This window comes from Herpailurus yagouaroundi, unplaced genomic scaffold (genome assembly GCF_014898765.1).
Source record: "Herpailurus yagouaroundi ecotype Mexico unplaced genomic scaffold, PumYag 196, whole genome shotgun sequence".
Taxonomy (NCBI): domain Eukaryota; kingdom Metazoa; phylum Chordata; class Mammalia; order Carnivora; family Felidae; genus Herpailurus; species Herpailurus yagouaroundi.
Genome location: NW_024412427.1, coordinates 21779236 through 21805894, shown reverse-complemented (window position 1 = coordinate 21805894; position 26659 = coordinate 21779236). Strand labels below are relative to the sequence as shown.

At 41.3% G+C, this 26659-nt stretch overlaps 1 protein-coding gene across 13 annotated transcripts in view; it reads right to left on the bottom strand.

Moving 5' to 3' along the window:
- Positions 1-26659, bottom strand: part of PLCB4 (phospholipase C beta 4) — a 419941-nt gene that overhangs the window by 238927 nt on the left and 154355 nt on the right. For all 13 annotated transcript variants that reach the window (XM_040447668.1, XM_040447674.1, XM_040447664.1 and 10 more), the window contains one exon: positions 12683-12743. The gene's annotated coding sequence lies outside the window, so the exon portion shown is untranslated. The remainder of the gene's footprint in view (positions 1-12682; positions 12744-26659) is intronic.

Below are 26659 nucleotides of genomic sequence, written 5' to 3'. Positions count from 1 at the left end.
GTAAGAACAGAAGTTTTCATTCTCTTGGGAAGGAAACCTAGGAGTGAAATTGAAGGAGTCATACTATAAGTGAGTAACTTTCTAAGAATCTGCCAAATGATTTTTCTGTGGAAATGCACTAAAAATAGGTTTCTTTTTGCTTTCCAGATTTACATTTTAATATTGGAACTTTCAGACCCTACACATCAGTTTTCCTTTCTCTGCAAGATGCTCACGTGTTCTTGATCTCCATGAAAGTTCAGCGTGCTGGAGTCACCCCACAACGGGAGGCTGTTACATACAGCCTGTAAGGAACAACTGTTACACACAGCATTGCTTTTGTTTTTTTAATATGAGATACTGAGTGAATTGGGGAGGGTTCCCTTAACAGACTCCCATGTGGGTATGACTAGTAAATCTGGCGAGAAGGAACTTTTTTTTTTAATGTTTATTTTTGAGAGGGGGGTGGAGAGAGAGAACGAGTGGGGAGAGGGTCAGAGAGAGAGAGGGAGACACAGAATCTGAAGCAGGCTCCAGGTTCTGAGCTGTCAGCACAGAGCCTGACGTGGGGCTTGAACTCAAGAACTGGGAGATCATGACCTGAGCTGAAGTCGAATGCTCAACTGACTGAGCCACCCAGGCGCCCTGGAAATTACTCTCTTCTAAGAGAGTTTATATGAATCATATTCTCCCATATAAGGCATTAGAATTGAATTTGCTCAATATCCTCCCTACAGAAGACCTCAGAGATCCCATTTCTCCTGCTCCAGTTTCATGAGGCTGGTATCCATGAGAAAAAGCTGAAGGTTTCCACTAGACTACCTTATTTCCAGAGTATTCAATATTCTAAGTAGCATAAGGGAAGAAAACTGAGCTCTCACTTAGCATTCTCCCAATTAGGATCTCTCCCAGTGATTTGTCTAGACCAAGCCATGCAGGAAAGACAGATACCCATGGTTGAAATAAATGTTCTGATTAAACTATTTATCCCAAATCGGGAAGAATTACTGCTCACTTATAAATAAATGCACTTGCAATTCCTTTCCAGATTGTTATTTAATGATTTGTGAGAACAGGCCAAGTGTATTATGAATATAAAGTAAAAGAGGCCATAGAACTTTTACAGTCAGATAATCCTAGTCCAAGAGCCATTCACCTGAAAGGGTCTACTTCCCCACCTCTTCAATCTGGGCTAGACTGTGACTTGCCTTGGTGAACAGAATGTGGCAGAAATAATTGGGGTGTTTTTGCACACACTCACTCTCTCCCCCTTGCTCTCGCTCCATGTACTTTGCTACTGCCGTGTGAACAAGCCCAAGTCAGCCTGCTGGAAGGCAAGAGCCAAAGGAGGAGAAATGAGCCATTCCAGCTAATGCCATCTTAAACCAGCCAATCCTCAGTATACCCAGAAGTTGACCACAGATTCTTAAGTGAGCCCAATGGAGATCAGTAGAACTTCCCTGCCAAGGCCAGTCGACATTGCCAATCTACTCAGTTGTGAGTTAAATAAATGGTCATTGGTTTAAGCCACTACATTTGGGGGGGGGGGGGGAGTCGGAGTCTGTTACAGCAAAGGCTAAGTGACACACTGATCACTAAGGGAAATAGCTTCTTTCCCATTAGCAGTGCATAGACTTTACTCCCGCAACTTTTCCTTATCCCTCATGGCCCTGAGTCACGGAAGTTCTGGCGTCCTACTTAACCTATGCCTGCCATTACCTACACTGCCTGTAATGCGCTGAACAGTGTCTCCTCAAAAATTCTTATGTTGAAGCATTAACTGCCAATTACCTAAGAATGTGATTGGATTTGGAGACAGGGCCTTCACAGAGGTGATTCAACTGGAATGTGGTCATTAGGGTAAGCTTACCTAATCCAATCTGGCTGGTGCTCTTCTAGAGAGAGGAAACGTGGACACAGACACCAAGGATGTGCAAGTATGGAGAAAAGTCCATGTGAAGATACAGCAAGATGGTGGCCATCTGCAGGCCAAAAACAAAAGCCTCAGGAGAAACCACTCCTGATGATACCTTCTAGCCTCTAGAATTGTGAGACAATAAATTTTTGTTGTTTAAGCCACCCAGGCAGTGACATTTTGTTATGAGTGCCCTGGATGACTAATAACACGGTCTGGGGGTGGGGGGAGGGATGTGAAGTTTCCCATTTTTTTCCCTTGTAGTCACTCTTATAATTCCTTTCTTAAGCTTCAATGAAAATCTTAAACACAAAGAATTATTGTAAAAAGATTTTTAATGCATACTAAAGCTACCAAATAAAGTACAAAAAATAAGCCCATCACTTTTTGGGAAAGAAGTTACCCCCCCACACTCTCTCAGATGGCCTGGGTCTTTTGCCCAAAATCCCTTTCTTGCTACCTTGTTTTATTAGTCTATACTTGTTCCTGCACACTTATTTGGGTTTTCCACTCAGTGCTTTAAATGATTTTATTAATACACATACATGTATATAAACCACACACAATGCAGTCTGCTTCCAAACTCTTATTCTAATGAGGGTCAAACAGAAAACACATCTCTGTTTCTCATAGTTTCCTAGTGTGGAGTGTCTAGGGGTTAAAGCTGATTTCTCCAGCACCCACCCCGACCCCCTCCAGGAGCAATCTCTCAGCTTCTATTAGATGAGGACTTTGAGGGCCATCTGGAAATGCTTAAGAAGCAGTTGCCGAGGATTCACAGATAAGACTTATTTCCAAAAGGAAAATCCCACATATTCTCAAAGGAATGGACCAGAGGTCAAACACACTGGAAACAAATGTGAGTCACCCCAGCAACTGATCCCGGTAGAGTCACAAAATCACTCTCCCACCTCCTCATTCTTTCTACCTTCTGACTTCTTCATGATTTTGATGCCTAGGTCAGAGTTTTCCTTTATAGGAGAGGTTTGTTTTTTTTTTTTAATTGTTTATATAATTGAAGACCATTACTAATACAACTGAACATATGCACAAACCAGAAAACAGTATCTAGTTATCACAGCAAACAGGAGGTTGTACATTTGCTTTTTTCCAAAGGGCCCCTTAGAATTCTAATGAGCCCCTTTAACCCAATAGCCTGCATACTGGGTTTGCTTTGAATACCACCAATGCAGCTCTTGTCAATGTTCCTAAGGAATGATCTTAAGCAAGAAAAGCCTTTGGATTCTACCAGGCCTATAATAACCACCCATGCAAATACATGACTATTCACTGGGTTGCTCCTTTGTCCTGAGGTGCAGTACCACAATTCAAGAATCACTACAGGTCAAAACAGTAATAAAAGAGGAGGAGGAGTCCTGAGTGGACAAAACAACATTGGGGGGAAAAAAAGGCTGAAAGACTCACACTTCGTGATTTCAAAACTGACAACAACAAGGACACAGAAATCCCAACAATGTGATACTGGCATAAGAATAGGCATACAGAACAATAGACTCAATAAATAAACTCTTGAGACTCAATAAATAAATTCACACATCACAGCCAACTGATTGTCAAGAATGCCATATGATTTCACTCACATGTGGAATTAAAGAAACAAAACATGAACAAAGAAAAAAGAGAGACAAACCAAAAAACAGACACTTAACTACAAAGAACAAACTGATAGTTACCATTCGGACGTGGGTGGGGGGATGCGTGAAAGAGGTGATGGTGATTAAGAGTACACTTATGGGGGGCGCCTGGGTGGCGCAGTCGGTTAAGCGTCCGACTTCAGCCAGGTCACGATCTCGCGGTCCGTGAGTTGGAGCCCCGCGTCAGGCTCTGGGCTGATGGCTCAGAGCCTGGAGCCTGTTTCTGATTCTGTGTCTCCCTCTCTCTCTGCCCCATCCCCGTTCATGCTCTGTCTCTCTCTGTCCCAAAAATAAATAAATGTTGAAAAAAAATGTTAAAAAAAAAAAAGAGTACACTTATGGTAATGAGCAGTGAGTAATGTATGGAATTGTTTAATTACTGTATTATACACCCCAAACTAATAGAACACTGGATGTTAACTCTACTGAAATTAACATTTTTAAAGTAAGTAAAAATTAAAAAAAAAAAAAAGAATGCCCAGATCTTTCAATGGATAAAAAATAGTTTCTTCAATAAACAGTGCCAAGACAACTGGATATCCACATGTACAAGAATGAGGTTGGACCCTGACTTGACATTAAAAAATATTCACTCAAAATGGATCAACGACATGGTTATAATAGCTTTAAACCACAAAATCCTCTGAAGAAAACATAGGAGTAAATCTCCATAATCTTGAATTTGGTGATGGATTCTTATATACAACGAGAGCAAGAGCAACAACAAAAAAGTGAATTCAACCTCATCAAAATTAAAAAAAAAATCTGTGCATCAAAAGACACTGTCAAGAAAGTAAAAAGACAACCTACAGAATGGGAGAGAGTATCTGTAAGCCATAGATCTGATATGAACCACGTATAAAGAACTTTTATCAAAGGGCAATCAACCTACTTAAAAAATGGGTAAAGGACTTGAACAAATCCCCAAAGAAGGTAAACAAATAGCCAACCACCTCATGAAAAGATGCACATGATTAGTCATCAGGGAACGCAAATCAAAACCACATGTGGTATAATTCCACACCCACTAAGATGGCTGTAATAAAAAGAAAAGGAAAATAGGTGTTGGCGAGGATGTGGAGAAATCATAACTCTCTTACATTGCTGGTGGGAATGCAAAATGGCACAGCTACTGTACAGAAGAGTGTTATAATTCTTCAAAACATTAAATTCAGAATTAAAACAGGACTCAGAAATTCCATTTGATACCCAAAGCAACTGAAAGGACTCAAATACATACACACGTGTGCAAAGCAGCACTATTCACAACAGCCAAAGATGAAAACAGCCCAATTGCCCATTAATGGATGAATGAACAAGTTATGGTACACACATACAACAGATATTGTTGTTCAGCTATGACAAGGAACGACGTACCGACATATGTAATATAACATAGGTGAATTTTTAAAACATAGCATCCAGTGGAAAAAAAGCCAGACATAAAAGGTCTCATATATGATTCCATTCATGTGAAATATCCAATAGCAGAATGGTGGTTGCCAGGCACTGAGGAAGGGGAAAGTGGGGAGCAACTGTTTAATGACTGTGGAATTTTTTGGGGGGTGATGAAAATATTTTGGAACTAGATAAAGGTGGTGGTAGTTGCACAAGACTGTGAATGCACTAAAGGACAAAGGATTGTTCCCTTTCAAATGGTTAATTTTGGTTGTGTGAATTTCACTTAGGAGGAAGAGGAGGAGGAAAAGGAGGAGGAGGAGGAGAGAGAAGAGGAGGGGGAGGAGGAGGAGGGGGAGAATGAGGGGGAGGAGGGGGAGAAGGAGGGGGAGAAGGAGGAGGAGGAGGGGGAGGAGGAAGAGGGGGAGGAGGAGGAGAAGAAAGAAGAAGAAAGAAGAAGAAAGAAGAAGAAAGAAGAAGAAAGACGACGACGACGACGACAAGAGAGGCAAAGTAGCCAGGTCTTTAAGACCGAAGCCCCTGAGGATGGCAGAAAGGAGCACCAGAAGAGACAGTGGTATTGGCAAATGTGGATGGAGGAAGCAGCAGAAATACTGTCAACACATGAAAAGAAGATGGTTCAATATAGGGATGGTCTTCCTCACAGAAGAGCAGCATCTGTGCATAGTCTGGAATCCACAGAAAAGTCACTTTGTAGAGTGCCAGAGGGCACAGCACCCCTGGGTAGGAGGTCCTTAAAGTAAGGACAAAATGGTATCTGAGTTCCTCAAGGCTGGTCCTTTGCAGACTGTTTATTCCTTTACTTTTGTACTGAACAAAGAGCATAGGGCTACAGAGGCGCAGAAAGAGGCCAGCCAGTTAACTAGCAACCAGTCTGAAGCCTCAGCAACATCCACAGGAAAGGAAAACACAAAGAACATACGGAGTATAAGACAGGTCCCATACACGCACCATCTCGTCCTCAGGACAGCTTACAGGATCATCTCCCATAAAGACTTCCAAAACCCATGAATCGGGCAACAGTCTGCTTGCTCATTTTCCAGATGGGAAAACCAAGGCCCCAGGTTTCAGAGTTCCCATTCTGACTCCAACACCACCATGTGTCCACCCAGGTGAGAAAGTACAGAGGTCACCAGGAACAAGTAAACTCCTAATTGCTTAGGGATGTAGGTTTGACTTCTATTTTTCTATCAGTCCTGCAGGGACTCTTTGACATATCTCCGATGAGAAAATGGGCTGCACCTACCCAAATTCTAGACTGCTATATCATTACTCAAGGAGTAGGAACACCACTACCATCACAGGAGCTTCTTGCTGCTAACTTTTTCTGAGTACTGCCTTCTCCCAGCTACCTGAATGCTCACTGTTAAACCGCAGGTCCTCTGGCCACACAGGAAGAAGGGTCAGCAGATCCTGTTAGCATTTTCACCAACCGAGCCACCGGGGTCCTCTTCCAACTGCTCTCCTCCTGCTTTTGTGACACTGAATCCGCCCCCACCCCCAACAGGGGCCACAAAATACAGCAAGAAATGAAGCAGTTGATCTGTGAGGTGGTTATGGCCCAAGGTCACAAGCTGGTTCCTCTCCCGGGAGGGTTTATTTTAGTCCTCAGGCCTCAGTAAATTGCCCTTTCCCACCTGAGGACAGCAGACCAGATGCCTTGCTCCTGTTTTCATTTCAGAAAAGTAGGTAAGGCGTTTTTAAATGCAGCCATTTCCACTGGGCTTTTGCCATTTTGTTGATATAGCACAAAAATGTACAAAGACTGGGGAGCTCTACTGAATTTATTTTTTTCCCCTCCCTTTTACAGAAACAAACCAAACAAAGAAAATATTTACATTTGGCAGGGAGAAAAATCCATATTTCACATCTGGAAAAGCCTCTGTATGCCCAACTCAAAATGGGTGTCTGTAACACCGAGGGGAGAAGTTCTTGCTGTCATGACCACTCAGGGGTTTTTTGGGAAATGACACAAAGAAACAATTTTAATGTCATAATGACTTCAACAGCAGCATTCTCATGAGCTACATGTGAAAAGCCCAATCCATGAAATGGCCAGCTGGCCATTCATTGCCTAAGCAGAAGACTTTAGAGTCTTCTTAAGGGCAGCCCAGTCTAGCTGACCAGGGAAGGGAAAGGGAGAGAGCCACTGTGCAGAAACGTGCCCAGTAATGAGTGGTCTGTTCATCCTAGAGCATTCCCAGATCATGGCAAAGAAGTCGAGATGTGTATAGTATAGGAGAGGGTCCCTGTGGCAGATGGTATTTCTAACATTCTCTTCACACAATGGGACTTTAACACTCCTTCCACTGAGAGGTGGGCTTTTAAGTCTCCTCCCCCTTAAAACTGGGCAAGTTTGTGATTCACCTATAACCAAATAATATGACGGAAATGATGCAGCATGACTTCCAAGGTCAAGTCATAAAGTGATGCTGCTTCCAGCTTGTCAGCTGGAATCATCTTGCCAGAGCCCACGCAAGCCTTCTGGCTGCCCTGAAGCCGCCATGCTGTGAGAAGGCCCACAGCTGCCCGTGAAGAAAGACCATCTGGAGAAATCCTGAATCTATATTGAGAGAGAGGGGGGCAAGTCAGCCATCAGCTACTCCAGCCTCTTGCTCTTTCAGCTTCAGAGGCCATCTGAATACAACCGCTGGAGTGACCCCAAGCCAGAAGTGCACAACAGAACCCACCCAAACCCCTGACCCACAGAAGTGAGTGAGTGCTGCTGTTTCAAGCCGCTACATTCTGAAGTGATTTCTTACACAACAATAAATAACTAAAACAGACCCCAGCATATAAACTGCATCATCAGATACCTTACTCCATACACTGGAAAATGTAAGTTTTGAACTGGGTCACAATCTAGCCACTACCTTCCATTCTTACTGTGTATTTAGTACTCCAGCCTCATCGGTTTCCATGCAAGTACCCCAAATTTTTTAGAACCTTCTTCCCTAACACACATTATGTACATATACACATCTTTCCATTACCCAAGACTCCATCCTTTCCTCTTTAGAATCCTTCCACATACTACTGTTCATTCATGATCCTTTTTCCTCTAAAAAGTGATACTAGAATTCCACACTCCTGCAAGTTATTAGTGACAGCTTACCTGCCAAACCCAATCGTTTTAACCATAATCCACGGCTATAGGACATTGGCTCATTAAGGGAAAGTCAGCTCACTTTCTCTGGAAAACAGTACTGCCTCATTTCTTTATTGGACAGGGTTACCAGGGTGATTCAGGAGCCCTAACAAAGTCTCATCTCAAAGGAAGTCAGCCTGTTACCAGAGTTTTTCTAGAACATTCTGAAGTTGCTCAGTGCCACTAGCCAAATGTGGCTTCTGAGGACTTGAAATATGGCTGGTCTGAACTGAGATTTAAGTACGAAATTATACACCAGATGAAAGAAATGTAAAACCTCAATACTGTTTATATTAATTAAATGTTAAAATAATAATTAGGATGTACTAGGCTAAATAGATTATTAAAATTAATTTCAGCTGTGATCCTGAACTTTCCAGCCTCCAGCTCAGGCTGCTATAACAACCAATTCCTTTTTACTTTTTTAATGAGGCCACAAGAAAAATTGGAATCGCATATGCTGCTCACATATTTCTATTGGATCACACTTTTTTGCTCTACTGAATTAAAGGTACCCAAGGAAACACCATATATATTTCCCTAAAAACTCCATAGAAAAAAATACTCTTAAAGGCAAAGGTGAAATATTAAGGAATACAATTAAAAAGGATAGTTAAGAGAGAGTGAAAAATAACAATTAGTGTGTATGCTCAGAAATGCTGCTAGCAAGAATAAGTTACAATCATACAATCAGACAATATCCTTGCCTCCCGGTTCAGGGCACTGAAATCATTATTCAACCTGACATGCATCTAAGGAAAGCTTTGAGATTTCAGATTTTATTATTTTTTTAAGTCAAATATATGTAGAAATTTTACTCACTGCAAATTACCTAGGTATCTCTCTGCACTGCAATCTCTTTCAGACTTAAAAATATTTGAAGCAGTAGCTTATTAACTTCCCTGGGGAAGAAAGTGAATTTAAGGTGCTTCTCGAAATGCAGAAAACTTGTACCAGGAAATATATGGCTGAAAGTCTAAGGAATGACAAGTAGGTCTGTAGGAGTGAAGGAATGACATGGCATTCAATGACATGGCTGCTGCTAGGTAGAACAGACACTCCCATGTCCTGTCACCACTGGGTCCCTTTTAGCTGTCCTGTGTACCCATCTCCTGGCTTGTATGTGCTTTGCTTCTAAGAGATGACACTTGCAATTTTTTTTAATTTTTGAGAGAGAGTGTGTATGTGTGCACCCGTGCAAGCGGGGGAGGAGCAGAAAGAGAAGAGACACAGAATCTGAAGCAGGAGCACAGTCAGATGTGGGGCTGGAACCCACAAACCATGAGATCATGACCTGAACCAAAGTTGGGGGCTTAACCAACTGAGCCACGCAGGTACCCCGGCACTTGCAGATTTCTTAAGAGGAATACCCCTTAACTATTGGAGCTGCTTCCTCAGCAGATGCAAAGACCCCAAATGCTCTCAAATTCACAGCCTCCCCCCAAACCAGTCCACAGCCAATGGTTGCTGCAAGGATGGGAAAGCTTGGCCCCTTGCTCTGGGGCAGAAGGAAGTGGTTCTCAGGAGCAAGGATGCTCCAGAGCTCCTCCAGGATCACGGCTGAGGCAGGGACTTTGCTCGGAAAAATCCCCCTGCTTCTTTCTTCCCTGTCCCTCTCCAACTCACTTGTTTCTCCTGGGAGCACTCCCTTAATAAGACACTCGTGCAAAAATCCCTCATCTCAAGTCTGCTTCTGGGGAGCTCAGCCAGACTCTTGTCATGCATGAATGGGCTCTAAGAAAACATGAAACCAGATTCTTGTTGTACCACAAATAAGAGCTTCTATGTATAATACTTAAGATTTTAAAATAACTGCACTATCCACAATTTACGAAGAATCATCTTTGTTCCCGAAGAGCACTGCAGCAACCCTAGAACACAGGTCTTAGATCTAATAAATTAATTAAAAAATAAAATAAATAAAAATAAATAAATAAATAAGTAAAAGATCCTAATAGCTGGTACCATACATATAAACATACGGCTGTCACTATATATCTATGCCTATACCTCCAGCTGCAAGACACATTAGGACAGCCTGGAAGGCTCCAAAGTACAGGCAAAAGGAAAGAGAAGTCAACGTTAAAGTTTGGGGAGCTTCATACCTGACAATAACAGTGTACATTCTGTATATAATCAATATTTAATAAAAAAAAACAATTTAAAATCATTCAGAAAGCAAGGTAAATCTTCCAAATTTCAATACTGCAGGAAAGAAGGTATCAAGGGTTGTTTTCTTTCTTTCCATGATATTTGAAGACCACCTTTGGTTTGACTTATAAATTCCTCTTTACCAAGAGTCATCTTGAAGCTAGAAATATAATGGCAAGAATAATCCAAAAATAGTCATTTTGCTCTCTATGTAAATATTTTCTATTTTAGGAATTTAAGCCTAACATTGCTAAAAAGCCAAGTTGAATGGGACATAAATAAGAATATACACTTTGTACCATTACAGGAATTAAAATACATTCTGAATACCTATGGTGCGAGCATCAGGCTTAACACAAATGCTTAGAACTAATGTACAGTCATAGGTACTCATGATGGGAATCACAGAGAAAGCAGGTGTTCAAGATAAAACCAGAAGACTTCCAGCTCCCAGGTTTAGAGGTTTCCAATTTTGAATATGGGAAGACATTAAAAAGAACAAGATTTCAATTCAATGTGAAAATGAAATGCCTCATAATACAAGATACTCAACAACTGAATGTTGCTACAGTTGAGCTTTTTTATTTTTATTTTATTTTTTTATTTTTTTAAATTTTCTTTAACGTTTATTTATTTTTGAGACAGAGAGAGACAGAGCATGAATGGGGGAGGGTCAGAGAGAGGGAGACACCGAATCTGAAACAGGCTCCAGGCTCTGAGCTGTCAGCACAGAGCCCAACGCGGGGCTCGAACTCACGGACTGCGAGATCATGACCTGAGCCGAAGTCGGCCGCTTAACCAACTGAGGCACCCAGGCGCCCCGAGCTTTTTAAATAGAGGATGGAGGAAAATAAATTCTCTCTTTGGGAGGAAGGCAAGACTAAAGTAAGGGTAACCACCACCTGGTGACATGTGGGGCACTGGGTCCAATCAGGTCCTATTTGAAGAGGGAATGGAAAAAGAGCCCACATACTCTATTAGCTGTCTTGGGCCCCGAGTCCATCCAAAGTCTTTGTAAAATCCAGTGCCTGGCATTTATACCACTTCATATGGAAAAACTTCTTCTTGGAACTTAAAATGTTTAACAAACAACTTCTAAGCTATGTTTTTAAACTTCTGAATCAAGTGTTTATTTTCACCACACACATAATTCATTTATAATAAGCCGATGAAAATGATCTCTTATTTAAGAATAACAACTATTGCACAGCAAAAGCAAACAGTCCAAAAAGAATGTAATAAAGGCTAAAAAGCAGATGGCATGCCTATCGTGATTTAAAATCCCTAGAGAATTATTTAGAAACCCCTACCCCAACTCTGGTTTTCCTGCTAAAACATAGTTTATGAATCATCCATGGGAAGCAGTAAAACACAGTGCACTCAACTAAAAATAGGTAGGGACACTCAATAATAAATCTACTCTCTTGATAGTCTTGTGTCACCATTAAATACTGATCACTTAGAGAAGTGTGATTCTTCTCTCCCCTCACAGAAAGGCTGGAAAAAAATCAGCCACAGACCCTGCTGGAAGGTAACAGAGTCTGTGACAGGACTTGCAACATGGTGAAAAAAGTAACACTGATTTAAAATGCCTGTAAGCTGGGGTTCACCTCTCAGGATGAACAGTGAAGTTGCTGGTTATTTTTTATCATGCATCACTATAAAATGACTTCTTGCCTGTTGAAGAATGATACATAGTCCAAGCGTTTCCCTTATAACAGGACTCTCTACAAAAAGTCCTATATAAGTTCCTACAGAAGTTATAAAAATAGGAATTTGATTAAGAAGTCAGAAAAAAACTCATATTCATCAAGATCCTGGCTCTAGAATAAAGCATTGGCAACTTCTGGTTTATACATAAAAATAATTGGCCACATAGAGCTATTACTGGCCCCCATTTCAGCATTTCTTTAGAGATTTATAAAATGGAACTTTAGAGAGGCACTGGGAGAATTTATTTCTGTCATTTCCACAGGTAGTTCCCCCAGAATGGATGGTGGATTCTAGCTGACAATGCGCGTAATTGTGATTTTTTTCCACATTCGTGGGAATCTTCCTAAACATTATCTGCATAGGACTGAATACAAGTCCTACATTTTCCCTCAGAAATAACTGCAGAGAACAGGAACTTAAATGATATCTAATGGCTCGCTGAATGCAGGCAATACTACCACAGACAGCGAGGAGAAAAGCTAGTGAAGGGTGAAGTGCCCTAGGTTGGTGGAATGAATGAACTCGAATCTGGAAAATTCCGGGGGACGGATGCTCCATTGCACGAAGGAAAGTAGCTGTCAATCAGTTTTGAGGGGCACTTCAGGGTGGACGTCGGTATAAATGAAGGGGGATTCACCTTACAGATGCTAAGTTCTAGAACCCCACAACTAGAAACTCTACCACAGCATGCAGAATACTCACCAGGCAGATGTGGAAGGGACTGCAAGTGATGTCCACTTAGTTCAACTCACAGCGCCGTCCTCTGTGAAGCAAGCAGACACAGAGCAGTGAAAAATCAATGAGAGGAACCTTTAGGATTCTCGTGTAAGGAACAGCTTTGTGCACTTCAAAATCAGAATCTGTAATATTAAACACACACACACACACACATCAGAAAGGCACATTAATACATTAGTGACATTACTTTCCAAATGAACAAAGACGCACAGTCATCAAATCAGAAATGTTACCGCTACGCCAGCCTACAGGGTTTATAGATCCTCTTCGCTGTGCTGATCTACTGTTCAACCTCTTATCATGATAATTAAGGAACAGTTGAACAAGACCATCTAAGACCTTTTAGAATATAAATCTTTTCCTGATTAACAGTCAAACGTCCTGAGATGAACTGTAAGAAAAAGTTTGCCACTTCAATGAAGAACAGTGTTGAACACCTAAGATTTATAACGGATTTGCATCTTTCTACAAAAAGTATATTTTTGCTACATGTTTTTTGTTGTCTTTGTTAACAAGTTGGTGATGTAGATTCTGGATTTGACATTAGATTTCTGGTTTAGTGGAAATTTAGGTGTTGAGATCTTTCCAAGGTGGGGTTGGGAGGGGTGGGAAGTTCCAGGTGGTACCAGAAGTACACAGAAGTTAAAAGCAAATCCATTTGCATTTGGGAGGAGCAGAGGTGAAAAATTTGGCAATTGAGGGGCACCGGAGTGGCTCAGTCAGTTAAGCATCCGACTTCAGCTCAGCTCATGATCTTGTGGTTCATGAGTTCAAACCCTGCGTTGGGCTCTATGCTGAGAGCTTGGAGCCTGGCGCCTGGTTTAGATTCTCTGTCTCCCTCTCCCTGCCCCCTCCCTGACTCATGCTCTGTCTCTCCCTCTCTCTATGCCCCTCCCCACTCATTCCTTGTCTCTGCCTCTCAAAAATAAACATTAAAAAAATTTTTTTAAAGAAAACTGGCAATTGAAACATGGGAAAATGACATCTGTAAGATGTGAACTGTGTTATTGAGAAAGTCATCATCGATGTATAGAGATGTCTACAGTAAGGTTCTAGGTAGGATGGTTCATCCATGATGCAAGACTATATGCCATTAAAAAGAAAGAAGCAGGGCACCTGGGTGGCTGAGTTGGTTGGACGCCCGACTTTGGTTCAGGTCATGATCTCAGGGTTCAGAAGATCAAGTCCCATATCGGGCTTGTTGCTGTCAGCACAGAGCCCACTTCAGATCCTCTGTATCTACACCCCCCGCCCCCCCAAAACTAAAAATAAAAACACATTAAAAAAAAAAAACAGTTGGATCTATATGTACAGATTTAAAAAAATCAGGTCACAGTATTAATTTTTAAAAACTCAAGTAGTTGAGTAATATGTGTACTATGACCCCAATGTGTTAAAACAAACCTCGCTAACCTATGTGTAAATCCTATTAGACGCAGACAATGTATCTGGAGGGATAACAAGAAACTTGAGTGTAGCTGTCCCAGGAGAACTGGTGCTGAAGGACATAAGAGGAAAAAAAAAGGACCTTTGCATTTTAACCTAACATTTTACCATTGTGTGCTATTTTACCACAAAACCTGTTACTTTTATAATTGAAAGTGAAAAACAATCCAATTCATCCCAAATTTTCTAGAAGAACAAAATATTCCATTTTAAAAATACAGAAATAGAGATTATCTAGTATCATGTGCATTTGTTTATTGATTTAGCAAATATTTACTCTGACCCAGGCTCTAGGCATGAATTATATCATATATAATCCACATAAACACTCTAAAATGTATATACTGTGATTATTCACATTTTATAGGAGAGAAAACTCAGAAATGACTCTTCAGAAATCACACAGAGCTGGCATTCAACCCCAGGCACCTTGACACATATTTAGCCTCTATGGAACTGCCTCCTCCATGGCTCGCACCCTGTTTTCATATTAAATTTATTTGTAATGAAGTATTGTAAGAAAGTATTGAAAACCATCACAGCTATCCCTAGCACCTTGCTCAGTGTCTAGCATATTAGTGTGCTCAGGAAATCTTCATTGAACAGGTGAATAATTAGGTGGCCTGCCGATAGCCAGGAACTTCAACTACATAACTATGTTATGCCTCTTGGGACTATGAAACAAAGCAGAGTTCCAGAAACACTCATTAAGGACCCTGCTGTACCATGCTCCTCATTTTGAGAAACTACTTGCCACCGAAGTCCTTCTGTAACAAAAGACTTAAAGACAAGATGTGTTTTTCCTCTGCCTTCTCTAATTCCCTAGGGACAACCCATCATTCCATACACCTTTCTAATTCTGTGCGTGGCTAGGATACTGCAACAATTGAGGAAGTCAGTGATGAAATACCCACAAAGGAGTGAAATGGTCTAAACAGTTTGTCATGAACTAGCTACTGGCATATGGCAGATGAACTTTTATAATTGACTTAGTGTCGTAGTCATATATGAATCAAGGCCTCAACTTACCGCCTTTTTCATTCTAACATTATTACTCCAGGTGTTAAAGAGTACAAATGAGTCCTTGGTAAAAGAGAGACTGTGTGTGTAGAAGTCTCTGGATGTCTGTGTTTATGTGTGTCTTTGCATATGCTTTTGGTCTATTCTTCTGTAACACAGAAAGAAACCTAATAAATAGACAAAATTCCCAAATATTAGAAACCTATTGGTGCTGGTAAACAAAAGCTGGTTTTCATTCAATAAGGGTGGCAGCATTATTCCATTTCCATTCCATTTCCTCAACAAATGGTGCTGGGACAACTGGACATCTACATGCAAAGGAATGAAGGTGGATCCCTACCTCACATTATACACAAAAATCAGCTCAAAATGGATCACACATGTAAATATCAGAACCCAAACTATAAAACTAAGGAGTAAATATAATACAGGAGTAAATCTTTGTGACCTTGGGTTAGGCAACAGTTTCACAGATCTGGGACCAAAAACACAAACAATGAAAGAAAATATTTGACTTCATCAAATTAAAAACTTTTGTGCTTAAAAGATTACTCTCAAAAAAGTGAAAAGACAACCCACACAATGGGAAAAGATTTTTGCAAATCACTTATCTAATACAGGACTTGTATCCAGAGTATGTTAAGAACTATTTCAAATCAACAATAAAAAGACAAAAAACTCAATTTAGAAACGGTAAGTGATCTAAATAGATATCTCTCAAAAAAAGATACACAAATACATAAATCATCAGAAAAATCCAAGTTAAAAACCACAATAAGCTATTACTTCACCCCCACTAGGATAATTATAATTGGAAGACAGATTACAAGCGTTAATGAGAATTCGGAAAAATCAGAATGCTTGTACATTACTTGCGGGAATAAAATGGTGTAGCCACTTTTGAAAGTAGTTTAGCAGTTCTTCAAATGGTTAAACATAAAATTACCATATGGCCCAGTAACTCCACCCTAGGCCGGTACCCAAGAGCAATAAAAACATATGTCCATATAAAAAGATTACATGTACTTTTTCATAGCAGCATTATCCATAATGGCCAAAAAGTAGAAACAATCCCAAAGCCCATTTACTGATCAATGGATACACAAAATGCAGATGGAATACAACAGAATGTTATTCAGCAGTAAAAGAATGCAACAGGGATACATATCATATCATACATACATACATATGATACATACATATCATGGATAAACTTTAGAAAGCATTATACTAAATGAGAGAAGCCAGTTACAAAAGACCACATGTTGTAGGATTCTGTGTATATGAAATATCCTATTCTAGGCAAATCCATAGAAGACAGATTGGCGGTCGTGTAGGACTGAAGGGGCAGGGAAGACAGTCAATGCTCCTGGACACAAGCAATCCAAGTGTTCTTACATTACACCATGGTAGTGGTTGCACAACTCTAAATATACAAAAAAAAAAAAATCCAATCGTACATTTTAATGGGTGAACTTTATGGTACGTAAATTGTATTTCATTAAAGCTGTCTTTTTAAAGACTGCATTTCAGTGAGTCTACCCATGAATACTCGTTGGCTTCTTTCAAAAACGACAGAACACTTCTTCACACAGCTCAAGGAAACCCAGTAAGTGGTGAATATTTACACTTCTACAAGATTTGCTATCACAGTTCTCCACGGATACCTTGTGATGGGAAACACAATTGCATTTCACTCTCACCAAAGAGAAGCACATGCACAGAACTACTTCCAAACCGTAACAAAGCACCAACATCTTACTGCAAACCACCAGTAATGACAGGCCACAGAATTTAGACTTATTAGCATTAGAGTCTTATTTCAAAGCAACAGCGAAGCTGTAGCCGAGGGTCAAGTTTTGATTTCTCAGTAGATGGGGATAAAAATGTGCAAGTATTTGAGGGTGACAATGCCAGGCCTGTTTTTATGTATCTATATATTGAACACAGAAGGACTGCCCTTTCCCAGACATTCAATATCAGGATTTTGTTTTCAAATGAAGAATAACTTGGCAAGACTGAATCAAAACAGAATCATTGCTCTTTGATCTGCTCTCGAACATGGAAATTGTTTTGTAAACAGCGTTTGAGAATACTCACGTCAGCAAGCGTACAGCATCACAAACCACCTCAAACCTTTGTTGCTTAAAACATGTAACTATTTTGGTTCACATAGTGATCTCAAGTTTGCAAGAATGGCAAGAGGTCAGAACCCAACACGCTAGCCTCTGCTGCGTCATATGCACTAACGTGGCTTTGGGCAAAGCTAGTCACACAGTCAAGCCCAGCTATAAAGGATGGAGAAAGTCTCACCCATTAGTGGGACACTGCACATAACAAGGGCATAGGTGCAGGGAAGGGAAGACTTTGTGGCCATTTTTCACAATCTATCACAGCAGTGTGTCGTAACATGAAACACATTGCCATTAAGGGTCCATAGAAAAATATCTTACAATAGATTACAGTTTATTATTAATGGCGTAGCTTACATGTAAAATACAGTTAACTTACAATGGTACATGGAGAGCTAATGTACAACTGCACGTATATTAAGACTTATCTTCTCTTTATGGAAAATATCATTTTTCGGGGCGCCTGGGTGGCTTGGTCGGTTAAGCGTCCGACTTCGGCTCAGGTCATGATCTCACGGTCCGTGAGTTCGAGCCCCGCGTCGGTCTCTGTGCTGACAGAGACCTGTTTCAGATTCTGTGTCTCCCTCTCTCTGACCCTCCCCCGTTCATGCTCTGTCTCTCTCTGTCTCGAAAATAAAAAAAAAACGTTAAAAAAAATAAAAAAGAAAATGTCATTTTTCTATCGAACATAAGTATATTACTATAAATACAGTTTCACAGCTATTTACTACAGTAATATAACTATATTGCCATATAGTTGTGGGGTTTGTTTGCTGCCAATTATATTTTCTTTTTAAGCAAATACATCTATATGGAAAAGAGTAACAAATTCAGGTGAAAAATTTGGCCAAATCCATACAAGTGGCCCATGAATAACCCGAGTTTAGAACCCAGTATTTGAGGGTGACAACGCCCGGCCTGTTTCTGCACATCTATATATTGAACACAGAAGGACTGGCATTTAATGCCCTTTCCAAGACATTCATATGGATACAAACCACCCACATATCTGAATGAAATGCAGATTCTGTCTGGGATAGGTCTAAGGTGGGACCAGAGATTCTGCAGCCCTAACAGGCTGTCAGGTGATGCCAATGCTGGTTGCAGAACACGCTCGGAGTAGCAAGCAATAGCAGGGGCCTGACAATCAGATAAAGCTGAGGGCAACCTTTACCGGCCATGTGGTCTTGAGCAACGGACCTTGCCTCTCTGAAACCGTCTCCCCCTCTGTCAAAGGCAGGTCATACTAAGACCCACCTTGGAAGTCTGGGTCAGGATAAAAGGAGAAGAAACACACACCAGGTACCTGGGGCAGTGCCAGCCAGCCAGAAGCGCTCAACACTGGCTTGGTCTTCTTCCATAGTTAATGACTTCCAAAACAGTCCTCAAATGGAGCTGTAGGTTAAGAAAGGTAAACAGCAGGCCAAAAGGATAGCCCAGAGTGGTACCATGTCACAACACTAAAAGTAACTGGATTTTAGAAGCATTTCTCACCAATGCAATCACATTTGCTATTTCTGCATATTGTATTAATATGTTTGTCTCTTCAGTCACTCAACAAACATTTATGGAGCACTCACTGTGTGCCAGACCCTGTTCCCAGCTGTGAAGATAGGCCAGTGGACAAAAACAAAACTCCAGGTCCTGAGTTCACACCCTCCGATTCTGTCTGCCCGACATGTACTCTCTCCCCACCAGGCTATACTGGAGAGGCTTCCATGGGCCTTATCTGGCTACATACATATTTAAATGATCCCCTTCTAGTTCCCCACAGCCCCCCAGCTGCCCCATCACTGCCACCCAGACAGCCCCCTCTCCTACGCCTTCCTGTTCGCCCTCTCCAAGTTAGTGAGCCCTAAATTAAAGACGTAGTCAGAAACATTTATAAGCATGGAGTGAAGAGGATTCTGCCTCCCTGCTCTGCATATTCACCCTGTACCACTATTCAGTCAACATCCTGCCCGAGAGCAGTTCAGCCATCCCTTTGCCCCTCGCTGGGTCTCCAACTGCCAGTTTGAGAAACGGCTCTAAACTTGGCCCAGGAAACTTAGAGCTTCTGTATCTGTCATTTACTGTGGCTAATCAGCTTTAAAATGTGTAACTGAGGGCTCTCTGTAGGAGATCATGAGGTGTTTGGGGGATTTTTTGCCCCCTAAATAATGGTAATGGTTTTGCAATGATCCACCTACATTCTTTCCCCTAGTTTCCCCTATGTATTGGTTTTCTATGATCGCATTACAAACTGCCACAAACTTCATGGCTTTAAACAACACACATTTACTGGCTCTTAGTCCTAAAGGTCAGAAGTCTGGCGCGGTTGCTGGGTTCTCCACTCAGTGTCTCACAAGGCTAAAATCAAGGTGTCTTCCAGGCTTCCTTTCTGGAGGCTGAGGTACAATCTGTTTCCAAGCTCAGTCAGGTTGTTGGCTAATTTTACTTCCTTGGAGCCACAGGACTGAGGACTTATGTTTCCTTGCTATCAGCAGGGGGCCACTGTCAGGTCCTAGATGCCACCTATACTCCTTGCCGCATCACCCCCACCATCTTCAAAGCCAGAGACGAAGAACCTTCCTTGTGTGGAATACTTCTCTTTGAATCTTCTTCAGTCCTTTATAAGGGCTTTCCTGATTAGGGCAAGCCCACCAAGGATAAGCTCTCACTCTTAAAGCCAACTGTGCTATGCAACATAACTGAATCACGGGAGTGACGTAATCCTAGTACTACAGATTTTTCAGGGTGCATATACCAGTGCATGGGCGCCTTGGGGCCATCCCCGAATTCTGCCTACTACACCTAGTAACTGTGAGCATGATTTGTTTCTGCGTGTGGTTTTCTTCTCAGGACGGGAACTGAGGTCATGTCACAAGAAAAGCTAACTGGCCAGTGGAGAGAATACATGAAAGTTAAAACCGGCGAGTATGGGTTTTTGTTGTTGTTTTTAACAACTCTCACTTTGGTCACTGGGAGTAGTTAATGTTCTTAGGATCCCATTAGCCAACCCAAGAATGCATGTACTCTCCAAATTCCAAATCCAGAGCAGAAGTTCCTCCCCTTTCAGTTAAACTGAACCATCATGAAACTAAACATCTAGAATATTAACATTTGAGTAGGACGATGAGGTAACAAAATGAAAAGCAAGCACATGCCATGGGCTGAAATTGCTTAAGTTAAATTACATTTCCTACATGTTATATTTTCTACAATAATATTTACAGGGAAAGAATATAGAAAATTCAAAGGATGCTTCATACATCTACAAGCACAATGCCTATTAGATTTTTTTTTTTTTTACAGAAAAAAAGCAGCTTTTAAGAAATATCCCTTTAAAAACAGGTTAGAGAGCAAAACTGACCGATTTAGGAGAATAACAATAGCAATAATTACTAATTACTGAGAAATTACTACATCCAGGTATTAACTCACTGTTTTCTGTGTATGAAGTCATTAACTCACACCAAACCCTATGGTAGACACTTTTTACAGAAGAAGAAACTGAGGCACAAAGTGGTTACATCGTTTATCCAGGGGCGCATGGCAAGGAAGCACAGAAGCAGGACTTCAAACCCTGATGATCTGGCCTAGTACACTTAAAAAAAATTTTTTTTTAATGTTTATTTTTGAGAGACAGAGACAGAGCACGAGCAGGGGAGGGGCAGAGAGAAAGGGAAACACAGAATCTGAAGCAGGCTCCACGCTCTGAGCTGTCAGCACTGAGCCTGAGGCTGGGCTCAAACCCACGAGGTGTGAGATCACTACCTGAGCGGAAGTTGCATGCTCAACCGACTGAGCTGCCCAGGCCCCTGTGTATACTTACTCTTAAGAGCTGCATCTGGCTGTGCACCCATCTGTGCTCCCAGTGCTGGGAGACAGGGGTGCTTTCTGCACCTACCATACAGCACAGGTGAGGGCTGAGTACACATGCACTGCACTCAGATCTGGCTCATGGCCATGGCTGGGGGCAAATGGGGGCTGCAGCCTCGCCAAGGGGTGTGTTTCTGTAATTTGCATAAAGCCCTCCCTTCCCCCCGCCATGTACCAGAACTGCCTTATTCAAGGAAGGCTATGAAACAATCCAAGCATTCTGCTATCCCCTTATAGCTGTATTGGGGGAGGGGGGGGCAGAGAGGAAGAAAAATGTAACTGGTTCCTTTTTTACACCTTCCACACCCATTTTCCTATACCTGCATTCTGAAATTCAGAGATTATGAAAAGACAGGAACAAAGCAAAAGCGAACACTAGAAGCAAAGAAAAACCACTGGCTCCATTTCCTTTTGTAGAAAGCAAAGCGAGCTTTTCTCTAGGTGAAGAGAAAAGACAAAATCTATACTTGAACAACCTCGTTTCTCTTCCATCAACCCCACCCAGACAAAGCAGGGGCAGCATGGCACCAGGCGCTACCAGTGGCACGGACCCCAAGAAACCCATGCTTAGCAGTCACAGTAATAGGTCACTGGAGGCAGAGCTGGGGTGGGGAACACAATACTGCATCTTGACTTCTGCATTAAAGGTACGGTTACATTCAAGGCTCATTTCCACAACTAGGTTGGATGAACTCCCAAATCAGGTGACATTTACTTAGCGTTCTTTCCTGGTCCTCGCAAGGCATGACCAAGGGCTGTCACCTTGCCAGGGCCCTCTGCGCGAGGGAAAGACTACCATGATACTTCACTCAGCCCTCTCTAGGTTTCTCCTATGGTTCCCATCTCAGCTCCAGTGTCCTGGTGGTAGTCACACAGCAGAAGTTACGAAAATATAGGTTTAACTCTGACTACATAAGCATTCAAAAATTACATGTAATCTCTAATTTGTAGTATATTTAATATATTTACAGATGTATTTTCTATATTATGTATAAATAGAAATTTTGTCAGAGAAGCCTCCCTTTAATATGATGCTTTGCTGTGTGGCTTGCTGGGGGTGGGAGGTCTTAGTTGTTGTTGTTTTTTTTTTTTTTTTTTTTAACAAGGTTTTATTTGATAGAGTTTCTCATGCTACCTAATTTGACTTAAAATTGCCATGCACTGCAGCCGGAAGATTTAAATATGTTTGAGATCAGACAGCCCTCAAGGTCCCTGGCTGCCTGTGGTCATCAGTGATCCTCAGAACATTCGAGCAGGGTCTTAGTTTCAGAAACCTGGATATATGCCAACTCAGGTAATTATTCTCTGCCTACCTAATTTCCCCAGGCAATTTAATTGAAAATGGTATTATCCGTCACCTCAGTTCTAATCTGCTCTGAAGTGTCCCTGTGTCCTGCTTCTTCCCTCCACTATAAGCTAACTGAGCTGGTTTCTTTTTGAAGCTTAAGTTGAAAAAAAAATATTTCTGAATCTCTCTAGGGGGAAAATATCAGATAAATAGGAGCCATTTAATTAGTCTCAAACCAGTGTACTGAATAGCGTTGGCAGCAGTTGTAAGACACCCCTCCTTGCTGCCTAACCTTACGAAAAGTCTCTTTTATAGACAGAAATACAAAGGGTTTCTTACTGAAAAACTGACCAAAAAAAACCCCCAAAAAACTGGGGGAGGGGAAAGGGAGAGACCCTGAGATGATTTCACTCTCCTGAAATGATTTTATTTTTTATTAAAAAAATTTTAATATTTTTGAGAGAGAGAGAGAGAGAGAGAGACAGAGAGACAGAGCAACAGAGACAGAGCGAAAAAGAGAGAAAAAGACAGAAAGAGACAGTGTGAGTGGGGGAGGGGCAGAGAGAAGAGGAAGACACAGAATTTGAGGCAGGTTCCAGGCTCTGAGCTGTCAGCACAGAGCCCAATGCAGGGCTCGAACTTACGAACCAGGAGATCACGGCCTGAGCCGCAGTAGGACACTTAACTGACTGAGCCACCCAGGTGCCCTGTCTGTTTCAAAAGGCACTGTCCTTTTGTTCATTTCCAAATAAGCTGATTTACAATCAGCAGAACAAAATACACCATTTAACACAGGAATGCCTGAAACTCAATGAAAATGCAACAGAAATATGCTTTTTGATTACTTCAGACAAACATGAACTTACATCAGTGCTAATAGAAATACAATGAAAGCCACAAAGGTGAGTTACAAGTGTAATTTTGAACTTTCTAATAGCAACATTTAAAAAGTAAGAAGAAACAAAGACTACTACTCAGCAGTAAAAGGAAAGAACTGATAACAACTTGGTTGGATCTCAAGAGAATTTTGCTGAGTGAGAAAAGCTAATCTCAAAAGGCTCCATACTATAGGAGATTCCCTTTATATGACAATCTTGAAATGACAAAAGTACACAGATGGAAAACAGATTAGGGATTCCTAGGAATTGGGGGTAGGGGGGAGAATGGGGGAGAGGCGGGTTGCTATAGCTACGGAAGCTTAGCACAGGGAATCCTTTCAACGCAATTCTGTATTTTGACTGTGGTACTGGTCATATGCATCTACACAGGTGATTAAATTGCAAAGAATTACACACATGCATGCATAAAATGATGAAATCTGAATAAGGTTAGTGAATTGCATGAATGTCAATGTCGCAGTTGGGCTATTATACTATAGTTTCGAAAGATGGTACCACGGGGAAAACTGGGTGAAGGGAACAGGGGATCTCTCTGTATTATATTTTATAACTGCATATGAATCTACAGTAAGCTCAAAATTAAGAATTACAAAATTCATGTACATGTAATCAATATAAAAATGGAGATTCCCCACCCCCCCACCCCCTTCTAAGTCTTTGGAATCCAGTGAGTCATTCACACTGATGGCACATTTCAACTCAAAGTAGCCACATTTCAAGTGTTCAATGGACACATGTGGCTATGGGTCCCAGTCCTGGGCAGCAAAAATACTTTAAACTAAGCCTAATATCATTTCCCAGTCCTGTCAAGTGGCACATTCTAACATGAAATATCTTTGCTTTCTGAAAGTCTCTTACATAGCCGGTTTGTAATGAAACCCTTGGTGCTTGAACAATCACTGGAAACGTGACCTAACGCGGAGAGAAAATTTCATCAGTGGTACCAACCTGAATCTGGTTTGGACCACAGTTCCTCAACAAAAATAATCCCTGTAAAAGAGATATCTAGTAGCTTCTGAGAAATAATGCCTGGGGTGCCTGGGTTGCTCAGTAGGTTGAGCATTCAACTTCAGCTCAGGTCATGATCTCACAGTTCATGATTTCGAGCTCCACGTTGGGCTCTGTACTGACATCTCAGAGCCTAGAGTGTGCTTCAGATTCTGTGTCTTCCTCTCTTTCTCTTCCCCTCATGCTCCCTCAGAGCTCATGCTCGGTCTCTCAAAAATTAACATTAAAAAAAAAAGAAATTAAAAAAAATGCCTAAGAATTTCAAGAGCTATGGTATATTGACTAGTCTCAAGAACTAAGACTTTTAACTATTTTTGAAACTCTGATTTTTTTTCTGTTGTTTTCTCTCTCTTACTTCTCCTTGGTGATTAAAATTATTAAAATGAGAAGGTCTTGTGGGTTTGCTCTTCAGAGCCATGAAACGGTGAGACTCAATCTTCTTTTACCGGTAGCCACGGAGGAGAAAGAAACAAGGGATAAGTGTGTAATGGCAGCTTTGTAAAATACATAAAATTAGGCCAAATCTCTTGGGACTCTGAAAAGTAAAACAAGGTGCAGACCTGGTTCTCAGACCAGGTCTGACAGAAAGCTCAGGGCTCAATCTCAAAAGACCAGTGCAATCTCCATCCACTACAGAAAGTGGGAATGCAATGAGAAAACACTATTCCCAAATGGAGACTTGGAGAGTATAAAGAGAGCGGGTTATGGAATCAGAGAAACGGATCTTTGAGAATACAAGACAATTAACCTCTCCTGGACCTAGTTCCCTGGTTGTAAAGCAGCAAAATTATCTACCTCACTCACTGTTGTAAAGTTAAATGGAAGAATACATGAAAAGTGCCTATCACATTCCTGCAGTCCCGAGTGGGCGTTCAATTACAGTCCTTTCCCACTCGTTTCTATACTCAAATAACTACCCATGAGAGAAAATAATCCTGTGCAAAGTAAACCAAGAATAGTAACATCAGAAACTCAAGAACTGATGCTCTAGAGTAATGCCAAGGAGAAAAATGTCATTTTAATCCATTGCGATTCACTTTTATTATTTTTTTTTTTTGAGAGAGAAAGAGAGAGAGAGAAAGAGAGCACATGAACAGGGGAGAGGGGCAGAGGAAGAAAGAGAATCTTAGGCTCTCCACTGAGTGTAGGACTCGATCCCACAACCCTGGGATCATGACCTGAGCCAAAAATCAAGAGTTGGACACTCAACCAACTGAGCCACCAGGAACCCCTGTTCTGATTCACTTCTAATCTGTTGGTAGGAAGGTGATTTCATAATCAATCTAGGTTTATAGCACTCGTGAGAGAGCCATAGAGGAGCAGATACACCTAAGGTAGAGGCCCCCAAATAATCTAAAAACTGGCACCCGAGCTGATTTCAACAAAGAATCAAGACCTGAAGAACTTTTATATATTCATATTCTTCACAAACATAAACTGTATCTTCCAGTCAGCAAGTGAGAATAGGAAAGAGAATATGGTACAGCTCAGAAGAACCACTCAACGCTTGATGTTCTCTTGTTACGAATGACAGAATTTTCAGACTGGTATTTATGTTTGTCACATAGTTTTTGGCAACAGACAACTGATCAACCATCTGTTTCAGGAGAAATCACATTGTGAGCTGGCCCACTAACACCCGATATATAGCAGTGCAGCAGTAACTTGGTTTTTATTGATAAGACTGAATTCTGCAAACTCTCCAAGACTCAGAACACATAGTTGCAATGTCAGAGCCCTAAGATGGGTACCCTAGTCAATAGAAGGGCTCCAAATGCACAACTTGGGAGTAATTTGTATGGACAATACCATGCTGTTTCCTGTTCATGTCTATTTGGTTTTATGAGGAAACTAAAGCAGACAGTTTATCTACACCTCTAACATTCGGGACAAAATCCCAGTTTTTATAGTATTGTCACTACTGTGTCAGGAGGGTCCCTCTGAGGATACGAAACAGCTGCTAAGAGATTATGGGGAGGGTTTCTTCCATTACTACTTTTGACATCAGAATCAAAGTCCATCAAGCTACAAATACCACTTGAATCAGGAAAGAGTCTCTCTAGAAAACCATAGCACCTGAAGTAAAATGAGATGAGTTACTAAGACTTAGATGTGCACACCCACCTAGGACACTCAGGCTTTATCAATGCCTGGGTTCAGAGGCAGAACTGATTGTTTTAAATATTTATTTATTTTGAGAGAACAAGAATGGGTAGAGACAGAGACAGAGACAGAGACAGAGAGAGAGACAGAGAGAGAGAGACAGAGAGAGAGAGACAGAGAGAGA